We start from the raw sequence: 15,664 nt of genomic DNA, 5'->3' as shown, positions 1-15,664 counted from the left end.
TATGTTGAACAAAAGTGGAGAGAGAGGGCATCCCTGTCTTGTTCCAGATTTTAGAGGGAATGCCTTCAGTTTTTCTCCATTCAGAATGATGCTAGCCTGAGGCTTAGCATAGATTGCTTTTACAATATTGAGGTATGTTCCTGTTATCCCTAGTTTTTCTAGAGTTTTGAACATAAAGGGATGCTGTACTTTGTCGAATGCTTTTTCCGCATCTATCGAGATGATCATATGGTTCTTATTTTTAAGTCTATTGATGTGGTGAATAACATTTATTGATTTCCGTATATTGAACCAGCCTTGCATCCCAGGGATGAATCCTACTTGATCATGGTGTACAATTTTTTTGATATGTTTTTGTATCCGATTCGCCAGAATTTTATTGAGGATTTTTGCATCTAGGTTCATTAGAGATATTGGTCTGTAGTTTTCTTTCTTTGAAGTGTCTTTGTCTGGTTTAGGTATCAGGGTGATGTTGGCCTCATAGAATGAATTTGGAAGTTCTCCCTCTTTTTCTATTTCCCGAAGTAGCTTGAAAAGTATTGGTATTAGTTCTTCTTTAAAGGTTTTGTAAAACTCTGCTGTATACCCATCCGGTCCTGGGCTTTTCTTAGTTGGTAGTCTTTTGATGGTTTCTTCTATTTCCTCAATTGATATTGGTCTGTTTAGGTTGTCTATATCCTCCTGACTCAATCTGGGCAGATCATATGACTTAAGAAATTTATCTATGCCTTCACTATCTTCTAATTTATTGGAGTATAAGGATTCAAAATAGTTTTTGATTATCTTCTGTATTTCTGAAGTGTCTGTTGTGATATTGCCTTTTTCATCCCGTATGCTAGTAATTTGAGTTCTCTCTCTTCTTCTCTTCGCTAGCATGGCTAAGGGTCTGTTGATTTTGTTTATTTTTTCAAAGAACCAACTTTTAGTTTTGTCAATTTTTTCAATTGTTTCTTTTGTTTCGATTTCATTAATTTCAGCTCTGATTTTAATTATTTCTTGCCTTCTGCTTCTTTTGCTGTTGTTTTGCTCTTCTTTTTCTAGGATTTTGAGATGAAGTATGAGATCATTTATTTGTTGTTTTTTTTTTTTTTTTTAAGGAATGAACTCCAAGCAATGAATTTTCCTCTTAGAACTGCTTTCAATGTATCCCATAGATTCCGATATGTTGTGTCTGTGTTTTCATTTATCTCTAAGAATTTTTTAATTTCCTCCTTGATGTCTTCTATAACCCAATGATCATTCAGTAACCTATTGTTCATTCTCCAAGTGATGTATGCTTTTTCCTTCCTTCTTTTATCATTGATTTTCAGTTTCATTCCATTATGATCAGATAAGATGCATGGTATTATCTCTACTCCTTTATATTGTCTAACAGTTGCCCTGTGACATAATATATGATCTATTTTTGAGAAGGATCCATGTGCTGCTGAGAAAAAAGTGTAACTGCTTGATGTTGGGTGGTATACTCTATATATGTCAATTAGGTCTAGGTTATTAATAGTGTTATTGAGTTCTATAGTTTCCTTATTCAACTTTTGTTTGGAAGATCTGTCCAGTGGCAAGAGAGGTGTGTTGAAGTCTCCCATGATTATGGTATGGTGGTCTATTAGACTCTTGAACTTGAGAAGAGTTTGTTTGACGAACATAGCTGCACCATTGTTTGGGGCATAAATATTTATGATTGTTATGTCTTGTTGGTGTATGGTTCCCTTAAGCAGTATGTAGTGTCCCTCTTTATCCCTTTTGACTAACTTTGGCTTGAAATCTATTTTATTTGATATGAGTATGGACACTCCGGCTTGTTTCCGAAGTCCATATGAGTGATATGATTTTTCCCAACCTTTCACCTTCAGCGTATGTATGTCTTTTCCTATCAAATGCGTCTCCTGTAGGCAGCATATTGTCTGGTCTTGTTTTGTGATCCATTCTACTCGCCTGTGTCTCTTAATTGGTGAGTTTAAGCCATTAACATTTAGGGTTATTATTGAGATATGGGTTGTTCTTCCAGCCATATTTGTTTATTTCTGTTACTAAACATGGTTTGTTTTCCTCTTTGATTATTTCCCCCCCCCTTTACTGTCCTACCTCCCACTGTTGGTTTTCATTGTTATTTTCCATTTCCTCTTCCTGTAATGTTTTGGCGAGGATGTTTTGAAGAGATCGTTTTCTAGCTGTGAATTCTTTAAACTTTTGTTTATTGTGGAAGGTTTTAATTTAATCTTCCATCCTGAAGCTTAATTTTGCTGGATACACAATTCTTCGTTGGAACCCATTTTCTTTCAGTGTTTGAAATATGTTATTCCAGGATCTTCTAGCTTTCAGAGTCTGTGTTGAAAGATCAGCTGTTATCCTGATTGACTTACCCCTAAATGTGATCTGCTTCCTTTCTCTTGTAGCTTTTAAAATTCTCTCCTTATTCTGTATGTTGGGCATCTTCATTATAATGTGTCTAGGTGTGGATCTTTTATGATTTTGCACATTCGGCGTCCTGTAGGCTGATAGGATTTGGGATTCTGTCTCATTCTTCAAGTCTGGGAAGTTTTCTCATATTATTTCATTGAATAGACTGCTCATTCCTTTGGTTTGGAGCTCTGTACCTTCCTGTATCCCAATGACTCTTAAGTTTGGTCTCTTAATGTTATCCCATATTTCTTGGATGTTCTGCTCATGGTTTCTTAACAGTCTTGCTGAGCTGTCTATGTTCTTTTCCAGTTGAAATACTTTGTCTTCATTGTCTGATGTTCTATCTTCTAAGTGTTCTACTCTGCTGGTAGTATTCTCCATTGAGTTTTTAAGTTGCTTTATTGCTTCCTGCATTTCTAGGATTTCTGTTTGTTTGTTTTTTATAACCTCTATCTCCCTGTATAGTTGATCCTTTGCTTCCTGGATTTGTTTGTGTAATTCATTGTCGAAGTGATCTTTCATTGTCTGATTTTGCTGTTTAATGTCTTCCTTGATACTCCAGATCATCTGAAGCATGTATATCCTGAATTCTTTATCTGACATTCCATCTGCTGCAGCTGTTACCTCTTCTAAAGTTGCGTTGACCTGCATTGCTTGTGGTCCTTTCTTTCCTTGTCTTTTCATACTGCTTGCGTATCTTTCCTGCAGGCGCGGGCGGCGGCTCTGCTCTCTCCTTATTCCAATTGGGGTGTTGTGGCTACCACGCCGGCAGGTCACTGGGCCTGTTCTGGGCGCTGGCGGCGGCTCTGTTCTGCCCCTACTCCAATTGGGGTGATGAGTGTACCACGCCGGCAGGCCACCGGGCCTGATCCGCCGGTCGGTTGCAGGTTTGCCTACCCTGCAGGTGCGGGCGGCGGCTCTACTCTGCCCCTACTCCAAATGGGGTGACGTGTCTGTCGTACCGGCAGGCCACTGGGCCTGTCCCACTGGTCGGTCGCAGATCTGCCCACCTTTCGGGCACGGGTGGAGGCTCTGCTCTGCCCCTACTCCAATTGGGGTGTCGTGACTACCCCACCTGCAGGACGCTGGGCCTGTTCCTGGCACGGGCGGCGACTCTGCTCTGCCCCTACTCCAATTAGGGTGGTGTGTGTACCACGCCGGCAGGCTCCTGGGCCTGATCCGCCGGTCTGTTGCAGGTCTGCCTACCTTGGAGGCGTGGGCAGCGGATCTGCCCTGCCCCTCCTACCACGCCTGCGGACCCCTGGGCCTGATCTGCAGGTTGGTCACAGGTCTGCTCACCCTGCTGGCACGGGTGGCGGTTCCGCTCCGCCCCCACTCCAATTAGGGTCACGTGACCACCACACCGGCAGGGCCTGATCCGGGCGTGGGAGAAGGATCTGCTCTGCCCCTACTCCAGTTGGGGTGACGTGTGTACCACACTGGCAGGCCACTGGGCCTGACCCGCCAGGCTGTCACAGGTCTGTTTACCTTGCAGGCGCGAACGGCGGCTCTGCCCTGCCCCTCCTACCACGCCCATGTACCACTGGGTCGCGGGTCTGCCCACCTTGCGGGTGCGGGTGGCGGCTCCGCTCCGCCCCCTCTCCAATTGGGGTCACGCGGTCACCACGCTGCCGAGCCGCTGGGCCTGCTCCGGGCGCTGGCAGTGGCCCGGATCCTGCCCTCTGGCTCGACGACAAATTGAGGAGACTCAGGTGTCTGTGCCTCACCCCCCCTACCAGGAGACCAACTGTTTCTGTCACCACTGGTATTGATGAATTTCTCTCCTCCGCCACTTTCTGATGACATCAGATCTCTGCCATGTTGGTATCCTATGCGAATGGCAGCATTTCGTTCCCCTTGCCGGGCAACCAAAGCAACGGGTGAGTCCTGACCGGCCCTCAGCAGGACCCGGACCGAGAAGCAGTTTCCGCGGGCTCCTAGCCCTGGGCCAGGGAAGTTCTGGGAGCCGGAACTCGGCCTCTCCGTGCTCGGTGTAAGCTCCTATAAGAGTAGGCTCCAAGAAGCAGTCCCCGCGGGCTCAGTTCCGGGAGCCGGAATTCGGCTGCTTAGTGCTTGGTGTATGCTCTGATAGGAGCAGGGTCCAAGAAGCAGCCTCCGCAGGCTCCGCAGCCCTGTGCCAGGGCGGTTCCGGGACGGTTCTGGGAGCCGGAACTCGGCCGCCCCGCGCTCAGTGTTCGCTCCGATAAGATCAGGTTCTAAGAAGCACCCAGGCACTAAACCCTAGCAATCTGTCTGCAAGCCGCAGGCGAATGGCAGCCTGAAATTACCTGTTCTATGGCTGAATGAGCTGCGGTCAGTCGAAAACAGGGATGGTGATGTCAGCTTTCCAACATGGTGGCTGCTGGCCTCCTCTGTGGTCTGACCAGTGTGGAGAACCGAGATGGACCGCTTCCTCCCCCCGTCTCGAACCCAGAATTCAGCCCTGAGTACGGTGCTTGCCCGGCTGGCAGAAACTGCAGCGCTGTATCCATGCGTCGCTATCTCCTCGTTTCCCAGCACGCGCTGCAGACTCTAGCCGCGGGGCGATTTGCTGAATAAGCAGTGTTACCCTCAGTGCGACAAACCTCTCGCGTTTGAGTGCCCGTAGCCGATCCTCGTGCGATGGAAATCCTTCCTCCAGGTTCCGGAGCACGCCACTATTGCTGGAAATTCCTAACAAGATATCCTTTAGCAGTCCTGACTTGTCATACTCCCACACAGTGAAGCAGCACACGGGTGCAATGCACTCCCCTCGCCGCCATCTTCCTTCCCTCTCCCTAAATATAACTTTAAAATCTCCCAACATAAAAGCTATTTAATGCAATGGGTTTGGATGAGGTCCCCTATGTGAATATTTCAGCATGTATTTGAAGGATTACTTAAACCAGATCCATTCCTGATGTTTCTGAGATTAAGAAGCAGAGGAGTCAGCAAAGGAGACTAAGTGGAAGAAGAAAGAAAGAAGAATGATAAATGAAGAGATAAATTAAACATTACATGTACACACACACAAACATGAATATAGAATGGTAGACTGCATACAAACTTGCCTCTAAGCCAAATAACATTATGTCAGAAAGTATCCATTGGTTGAGAGACTCAGGCAGGAGGATCAAAAGTTCAAGGCCAGACTTATCCTCAGCAAATTAGCAAGACCCTATCTTAAAATAAAAAAATAATAATAAGGGCTGGGGATGAGGCTCAGTGATTAAGTGCCTTTGGCTTCAATCTCTGCCCCCTCCCCCCCAAAAAAAAAAGAAAAAGAAAAAGAAAAGAAAAAAGAAAGTGTCTGTTAGGTTCAGGCAAGTTGTGATAATTGATAAACCCAATATATGTGTAAAGGAGATGGAATAGAAAGATGATACTGAATGGAAGGAGATATCATTTCTCATATTATGACTGTCAATGAAACCTAGATTTACAAACACCTTACAAAATTACAAATATTACAAAAATATTTGATAGGATATATTTTAGGTCCATCTATGAGCTAATAAAATTATAATGATAAATCATTAAATCTAGTAAAGGGGTGATTAATGTTTCTTTTGCTCTGAGGAACACTTAGAGCACAAACTTAAACACTGTTTTTTTATAAACCTAGGTTTCATAAAAGGATAGACAGAGCTTTATGCCTTTATGTATGATAAGTACAATAGAACTCTACTTATCTATAAGGTAGACTTCTTAAGGGCTACCTCTTTGTTTCAGAGAACTACAAAAAAAAAATGTTTGACATCATCCAGAGTAAGTGGGTTGGGAGAGTCCAAGCAAAGTGTACATTCGTAGGTCTTTCTTATAATTTAAATTACTTGAAATGTTTGAAAACTTTGGTGAATCATAACATTTAAAATGATCTTATACTAGTAGGAAATACTATTTAGAGGAGCACAGATTTACCCTTGTTCTCAGAGGAATCCCAGAAATATTTTCAAAGGATCATAAACATTTTGAAGAACAAAAAAACAATTAGCACAGAGGGAAACAAAGTATGTTTGTCATAATAAGCAGGAAAAAAAGAAAATAATGTGTTGTTTATAATTTGACATTCAATATAATATGATAGCTATTACAGATTATTAATGAAAATTAAATACAGCAAAATATCTGGAGAAATTGGGAAATTGTAAAAATAACCAATAAAACTTTAAAAAGTACATGTAATAGTTTTAAAAATTAAGAACATAATCGTAGAAAATAAGCACTAATGAATAACACTTCTGAGTAGGGTATACTGGCTGTGTTTCACAGCAATAAAAATAAAAAGAGAAAAGCAGAATTAATATAAAACATATAGTTTTTAAAGAAATATGCAAATTTGTAAGAAAATTGAATGAACTGAAATTCCTTAAAGGAAGACTTTAGAAGGTGAGAAGTTCACACCTGGGTATTTTCTTTTTAGGTAGTACTTGCTGATGTGCATGGTCTGATGATTGAATTTGACTCATGCAGAGGTCCTCTGCTGGAGAAGGAAATTCCATAATGATTTGGGCGTTTATGAAGTTCTGCACAAAAATTTTGAAATCCATGAGCCCAAAGTGTATGATCATTTTTTTTTCTCTATGGTCTATTTACTAAGTTATTTTGCTAAGTGGAAGATTCAGAGTTTATGAAAGGCATAATTATGTTTCTTACAGTCTTGCAATATGTACAAGAAATATTCCCAAAAAAGGAGTGAAGGTACTTTTGAACAAAAACCTTGTTTTATACTCAAGACATTTGATGTGATTACAAAAAAATTGAGATCTTCAACTTTTTCTAGATTCCACAGACTTCCATTTGAGAAGGCAGAAAACATCCCAATCCTAAAATAAATATGCACACAGACTATGCACACAGAATAGAAAAAAGATTAATGGAGAAGTTAATCTTAATAAAATTACATCAATTCCCTACTCTAGCTAGATCTCTAATTCGCTAGTAGATCTGTTTCTTGGAATGATCCTGTGGAATGATAAAACATAGAGCACCTTATCTTCCTCTTTATATATTGTTTAGAATGATATGAAAGACTTATTACACCTGTCAAGGGAAATGATAATGAGACATAATGAAGAGAATAAACAAACATAAGAATCAGGCCTACAGATAATCTAGAATTGGAATTAGCAATGATTTAAATAAAAAATATTTCAAATAAGATAAACGTAAAGAAATTAGTATGATTTGAGGCAAGTAAATAAAAAGATAAAAATGCTAACAAAAAATGAATCTCATATACATAATACAAATACTAAACCATAATATATAAGAACCCTTTCAACCGGTTTAACGCAGAATGAATATTGACATATTCATAGATGTGTTCAGAAGGTTGATTGATTAATACCTTAATACATTTAAATCTCTTTCTAGGATATATAACATATATAACTAATTATTTTATCCGTATTAAGCATACTCCAAATCATTACTTATACATATGTAGTATCTCTATACCAGCTAAGTAAGCTTCCATTACTGAGATGCAGTTTTTAAAGGATACTAAAAACCAGGAATTGGGAATTAATTTGAAGTTTTTTCTTTGCTTTAAATCTTTATCTTCCCATTTATTTTATTTATTATGGTGGACAAGTTGTGTTAACTCTGTCTCTACTTCTGCACTTAAGAAACTTGTGTCATTTGTAGCTTAATCATGTAGATATTGAGAGCTTTAAGTTAGTTAATATTGGTTTAGTAAATGTGTGGTTGAAGATCTTAGTGTTGTTTAGTATACAGTCCCAGAATAGCAACTTCTACACACGTCTCTGTGTTCATCCTTGATCAGATCTTCAGATAAGATTATATATTTGAAACTCTGTAGTCAGAAGTACTAACATTTTAAGATCATTTATATCATTAAAACACCTTCAATTGATTATAGAAACTTAAATACTCACTGGGAACATATGAAGTGGTACATATCTACACATTCCTGAAAGCAATGAATAAAAGTATTATCAATTCAAATTTTACTTTATTTTACAACTGAAAAATAATAGTTCTTAATATTTTTCCTTAAATTGCTTTCATATATTTCATATATCTCTATAAATAATATTTTGATCAAGTAAAATGTTTAAAAATGTACTGTTCAAGCATAGTTCAATTTTTAAAGCCATTTGAATTACTAATTTAACATGGTGAAGAAAATGGTAGCTATGATTTGCTGATGATCATCCACGTAATGTAATATTTATTGCACTGATTTCTATTTGATTGGTAAACAATAATTGGAACAAATAATTTCACAGGAAAGTAATGATATTCACCCCTTTTAAACGTTTGACTTATTTTTTTTTCATTATGAGACCTAATTATAACTATTTTTCTTCCTAAATGAAAGAATGACATATAGATGTGAATTTATTCCCATTATCTTCTTTGAACTAAAAACAAAATGAAGTAACCGAAAAAAAGTGCTAAGGCTAATTAAATGTAGAACAGGAACATTGGACTCATAGATTATTAGCTTCAGATGTCCTCAGAGATCATTTTAATGTGATTCTTTTCTCCCAATGCTGAAACCCTGCACAATGTTCCTAATTTTTATGCATTACATGTCTGATGGGGAAATGATTAGTTGTTAGAAAGTATCTTCTAATATTGAGCTAAGATTTCTGTTTCTTTGTCTCATTCACCTGCCTGCCCCTAAGCCTGCCTTAAGGTATCTTATAGCTTCTTCAATATAACAATTTAAAAATATCAGAACACAGTTTGAAAACCCATACAGTACTAACTTTAAATAAATAAGCTTCATTTCTGGAATTTTAAAGGTATTTGATTTTCTCTCTTCCTGGCTACTCTATAAGGTAAACTCAATAGCTCACCTTCGCCTTGGACATCTGAAGGGAATTTTTTTTTACTTAATTTCATTTCAATATCATACTGTTGTACTAAGAATTTAATTATTTTTAAAAAATTAGTTCAATTACATGGAGGTTTATTTCCCACATTATCAAGACATCATGGAGTAATAAGTTAAACATTTAGATATCTCCTTGTAACTTCCAGCAACTAAAAGAAACCCCGAGGGGAACTGAAATGCTTACTTACCATGTACTATATTTTTTTTCTTTTTGATATACTGAATTTTATTACTTTTTAAAAAATTCTATGAAGAGCACATGCACATGAGTGAAAAATAAGGAAATATAGGGTGTTAAAAAAAGAAATATAAAAGAAGTCTGAGACATAAAACAAACAATTCCATACTGTGAATTGATATAAAAAGTATTTCACTTATTAGAAAGGTATTATTTCAATGTATTAAGAACTCTTTTGATAAGGATCCAGAACACAACTTTCCTTCAATGAATACATTGACAGGTCAGACTCAGTCTCACCGAAGAGCAGAATAATCACGGCATGACCTGGTAGGCCAGAGGCAGGAGACTAACGTGTGTGGATGTCAGAAAATGTCCATGAGTTTTCACCATAAATAAATGTTTACTAGCTGTTCAACAAAGTCAGCGGTGGATGTGGCCATTTCAACTATCAATAGGGGGACCCCATCCCGATCTTTTTTCCCTCCAAATACTTCAGTGAGGGTTCTTCACATCTCATAAAGCGGAACCCTGTGTTCTAAAAGAGGTTTTTTTTTGTCACATTCCTGTTTTTCCTCAGCTTCTTCAGATCCTACTTCATCTTTAGGAGAGGAATAAAATTGACCATCAGAAAGACCAGCAGCTATGAGGGCTGCCCTCTCTGACACATCCTGAACTATCAGGAGTCTGCTTTCTTCTGCTGCTTCTCAAGGTAACACTTTGAAATCCATGAACTATGTCTGCATCCAGGCGAGGATGAATGAAATGCTGGGCAGCACATAGCCAACAGCTCCTTGGGGAGGAAAGCTTTGCAAGGATCACTTTTGCTATTAAAAAGGCACTGGTCACTGCTGTTGTCAACGCTATTGCCCACCAGTGGCACTGTCTGCATGCAGCCTAGGCGAGTATCAACACTTTATACTGAAAAACTGCCAAAAGAAATATACCAAAATAAGATGAGGAGTAGTCATCTGTACCACCTTCTCTAACGTGTTTTCAATAGCTCCGTTCGCATTTAACTCTATTATCCACAGCAGTGTTACAATTAAGAGGTCAAAGGTGATAAACAAACAGAAAGTCCTCCTGACATCGGATATGCCTTCTTTTCCCTTCCTTCATAGGACTGGATACTGGCCATAAGTTGCATGAGGTTGATGGAGTGGACATCAGAGAAGCCTGTGAGCTCTGGCTCCCAGTGAGTGTATTCTCCTTGTCATCTGGCAGGTGGGTCATCCTGGAGGAGAGTTAAACTTCACCATCCCTAAAGAGGAGACCTCACTGGATGGGCCTGAGACGGTGGCTCAGTGGTCGCGCCCTCAGGGGATCTCCAGGCGGCGGGGTGGGTGTTGTTGGGGAAGGTCCAGGCACAGTGCAGCAGACCAAGCGCAGCCCACCACCCGCAGCCTACCATGTATTACTGAATATATTAATCAAAATTATTATCTTATATTCAATTCTGTATTATTCATACCTCTACATAAATATTAAGAATATTTGAAATAAATGTATATGTAACACAGTGTCTCAATATTGAACACTAGCAAGCTCTTCATTAGAAAAACTTCAAGAGTATTAAAAATAAAAACCATGGAACTCCTGGAAAATATAAATTTAAACAGTTTCAGGTTTTTTTTTTTTATTCACATTAAACTTGACTTATAGGTAAATGAATATGGACCAGACATACAAAGTCTCTGATTATTAAGGAAAATAAATACAATATAAAAGTCAGGTAGTGGGAGAATTAAACACGTTAAGCACTTTATGGTGAGTGTCTCATTCATTTGCACATTTTTTTAAACTTGAGGAATCTATAATAGAGAATAATAAAGTTCAACCCAGGGAAACATAAAAGGGCTTTAAAAGGCAATTCTTTCTGCTGTAGCAGCTAAAACAAGAACGGCTCTGCAGGAAATTGTGATTCTCTGGTTCATTTAAAGAGTTTTCATATACAGAAGTGGAATAAAGCAAAAGAAACTGAGGAAGCCACTTTGTTATGTTTTTGATCACAGGAGTTCCCATAAAAGATCAAACTGAAATGCAAGAAAATTTAATAGATGTTTAGATGAAGGCAACATAATACAACTGTCCCCCAACCAGTTCTTTGTAAAATATAAAAACTAAATACTCACTTATGTGATTACAAATCTCTTTCATGGCTTTCCCATTATATTTGAATGAATAAAATTGCTGACATATTTTTTCTACCCCGTCTTAAAATTGAGGAATAATCTGTTAAAATCGTTGCTAGATATGCCTTCCTACTTGCAGTGTTCTGATTCTTAACAACCCAGTTTAGAACTTATAAATGCAAGAACATACCCTCTATTAATCCTCTCTGCTTAGCCTCTCAGTGGGATGAATTTAAAGTCCTCTCAATGGCCCCAAGCAATATTTTTAAAAATAAGCATAGAAAAAATCCTAATAGATCTTCTGGATCATTCTGATGTCAGAGAAATAACACTGCTAAATACAGCCTTCACATTTTGTATCAAATTCATTTTCAAGGTCTAAAGAAATAGACTTAACATTAAGAAGAGATATTAATTAAGAGCAAATTTATAGAGTTTGTACTAAAAATAGTTCAATGGGAATTTGTTATGATACTAAGTTATAGCTGCTGGTCATACCATGCATCACAAAGGATATATCCCAGTTTGTACTCAAATTGATAGATTTGATAAAGTAAAGATCAAAGTTGATTATAAATATTATAATGGTATAAAGTCCATAAAAGAAATTAGATGCAACATAGTTAATTATGACAAAAAAGATGAAGTAATTAGTTAAAATTATATTAATTTTGTCAATATGAGATTGAAATGTTATTCAAATATAATTTTGTTAGGAGACATACAGAAAACTCTATTTTGGTTTAAAATGACCATATATATTAATTTATAATTTGTAGAGAAGTTAGTATAATCAAAATTTATTTTTGTACAATACATGGCATATGAAATCTTGGATCTTTGAATTAAAACATAAAGATATGCTAAAACATTTTAGCATAAGACATTATGTGTTGAAAACTTTAAAATTCTAGAACTTTTATGATATATGTATTTATGCATTTGATTAGAAGAAATTTTAATTATTTAAAATGTGTATCTGGCCTGGCATTATGGCTCAGTGATAGAGCACTTGCCTAGCAAGCATGAGGCATTGGGTTCAATCTCTGACACCAATAAAAATAAAAACAAATAAAACTTAAATCTGCTTTTGTTTGCATGTTATGAGGCTGGGATAAGATATACTCTTAAAAAAAAGAGGTAATGTATTTTCATCTTATATATGTATACCTAGGAATATATGTCTAAGTATACTGGAATTGTTTGGAGAGAAATGCACATTATTTTTCTCTGTATAGGCATAATATTTTAATCTGAAAAAAGCAGAAGTACATTATAGTATAATTTTATTAATCATGCTATTTGAAATCAAATGTTGTTTTCAATCAAAGAGAACTTTTCTTAACTGTTCATAAGAAATTTGAAGGTGTTTGCATGAATGAGATAGTATTAAGAATGTATGATTTTTATAAAATGGTGATGGAAATAAAGGTTTGATATTTATAATAGAGGAATGTTATGATTTGGAAGCTATCCCAAGGTGAAAGGTTAGCCATTATGTTACAGCCATTCCTTTGAAATTAATTCCTGAGATGATCACTTAACTTATTGATACAATCATTTATTAGCTCTGGGAGCTGCATAGTCCACATAAAAAGCACAAATTATCAAAGCAAATTACCTACATTACTAATGGGAGTTAGGGAAATTGTGGTACTTAACAGTGCATGTCATCCATATTTTACCCTTAACATACCATAGGAAGTATATACATTTTCTGCTCAAATCGTGAGATGTTTTTGGTCTTGTTCCAAATAATACGGAATAATCAAATCCTATCCTGTCACATCCAGTGAATACAAATATAAAACCTGCCAAGAATGTGGGATGGTTAGTATTGAAAAGTAAAACTGGTTGTGGAAGAATTCAGGACAACATTGAATGGGTGGTGAATTGCCAACTCTTCCCTAATATTTCCATGGTGGCAACAAGGCAAACTAGAACTACAAATTTAAGCACTGTGAGCAGACGGAAAGAACACAAGGAAAAAGTTTCTTCTCTAGTTCAAGGGGACAGAAAGTGAAGCTTCAAATACCACATAGTGTAAGAAATCACAAAGGCCAGGTACAATAGCAGAGCAGCCAACTCTGAGGAAGGGGAATCTGCCTTTCCAATGGGTGAAGCTGTGATTACAATTGCTTTGGGTTCTCTCTGTACTTACAGCACTTAGTCATGGAGGTGGATGCAGTCACTAAAGTGTGCTAGAGAAGCTGCAAGTAAAGCCTAGCTTTATAGAGAGGAAAAGAAGAGAGCCCTAGAGGAACCAAACTTAATAGAAAGCTGGAAAAGGGGCAGGTTTCTGGAAAAGTAACTCTTAAAGATAGCTATGAAATCCTGGGTTCACTCCCGAACTGAATGGAAGAATAGAAAACCACAGCTAATAAAGTAAAGATATAAAATAAAATTGAGTAGAAATGCTACATATAAAATATATAATGGATGCAATGAAAAATACAGTAGATTGGTCCAATTACTGAAATAAAGTGACAGAAGGAATAGACCATGAGCTTGAAGATACATCAATCAATGTCCAATCTGAACATCAGAGAAGGGAAAAGTGAGAAAAAGACAAAAAAGAAAAGAAAAGGAGAAAAAGAAAAAGGAAAAAAAGATGCTCATGGAATAAGAAGGAACATAATCTTTAATCCTTAAAGTACCCATAGTAAAAATTACATACAATTTAAAAAGGAACAACAGTTTGAAAGACTGTAGACTTCTGCCTTGAAATCATGGAAAAGACTGTGGCATAATACTTTTAAATTTAACTTTTTTCCCCTTTTGACTTAGATGTCATTTATTTTATTTTATTATTTTTAACATTTTATTTTTGTTTGACTGATTTATAAAAACACCAAGTATTGCACATATTTATGTGTTGTTTCAATACATGTATACATTATGTCAATTTAAATTAGGTTAAACCGAGCTATCTCCTCAAATATGCATTATCTCTTTATGGTGAAGACATTCAAATTTTTTTCTTCTTGCATTTAAAAATATACAGTATATCATTATCTATAGTCACTCTACTGTGGAATAGCACTGTACCTTCCTGTTTCTAACTGTAACTTAGCTCCCTTGGATCCATGTTTTTTCATCTTCCCATCTTTCCTGTCTCTCCAGCCTCTGATAACCAATGTTCTACTCTCAGTTTTTCCAAGACCACTCTTTAAAAAATATTCCACATTTGGGTGATATCAATTTTTTATTATTTATTCCTCTGTTTTTTTAGTTGTTGATAGACCTTTATTTTATTTATTTATTTGTGGTGCTGCGAATCAAACCCAGTGCCTCACACATGCCAGGCAAGTGCACTACCACTGAGCCACTGCCCCAACCCAAGATCAATTTTTAATGTATTAAATATCCAGTGGAAATATAATTCACGAATGAAGGAGGAATAAAAGACATTTTCAGATTAAAGAAAATAAGAGAGAATTTAATGCTAGGATATATGATATGAAAGGATTGCTGCTAAATGAATTATTCTGACTTAAGGGAAATAATACCCAATCAGAAACTTGGGAAGTAGTAAACCTAGCAACAAAGAAAGAATGGTAGAGTTATCAAATATTGGGTAATTATAATGATTTTTTTCTTGAGATTTTAAATAATATACATGATGATTCAAAGTATAAATTATAGTACTACATGACTTGATTTTTAATGCATGTAGATGTGTATATTAGATAACTATTGCATATAGGAACTTAGATATCAGAGTAAGACTTCAACATTCTTTTTCAAAATGATAAAACTTTCATTGGTAATGGATTGTATGTGTATTCTAATTCTAAAAGCAACTACAAAAGTTTGTAAGGAGATTAAGACAAAATTATATATACAAAAAATGTATTAATAAAACATATTCTAATAACCCTAAAATTAGTGGAAATTGAAAAGAAAAAGCAGAAACAAATAAGAAAATTATGGATATAGTTTCAAACATATCAATAATTGCAGTAAACACAAAAAATATGAAGGTAAGTGATCAAAGCGCAACACTAAAAGGATAGAGTATTGAAATTGATTAGGACCAAAGTGTATGTCTTAAGAAACTTATTTCAAATAATGAGATGAGTTGCTTAAAAGTAAAAAAAAAAA

At 36.7% G+C, this 15,664-nt stretch overlaps 1 pseudogene; it reads right to left on the bottom strand.

The window, feature by feature from the left end:
* Window positions 1–9,937: 9,937 nt before the first annotated feature.
* LOC124098981 (STARD3 N-terminal-like protein) lies at window positions 9,938–10,661 on the bottom strand (annotated as a pseudogene).
* Window positions 10,662–15,664: the final 5,003 nt, after the last annotated feature.

This window comes from Marmota monax, unplaced genomic scaffold (assembly GCF_021218885.2).
Source record: "Marmota monax isolate L192 unplaced genomic scaffold, Marmota_monax_Labrador192_F-V1.1 WCK01_AAM20220418_F8-fsc00011, whole genome shotgun sequence".
Lineage (NCBI taxonomy): Eukaryota > Metazoa > Chordata > Mammalia > Rodentia > Sciuridae > Marmota > Marmota monax.
The sequence above is the reverse complement of the archived record's forward strand: the minus strand, read 5'-3'. Positions and strand labels throughout refer to the sequence as shown.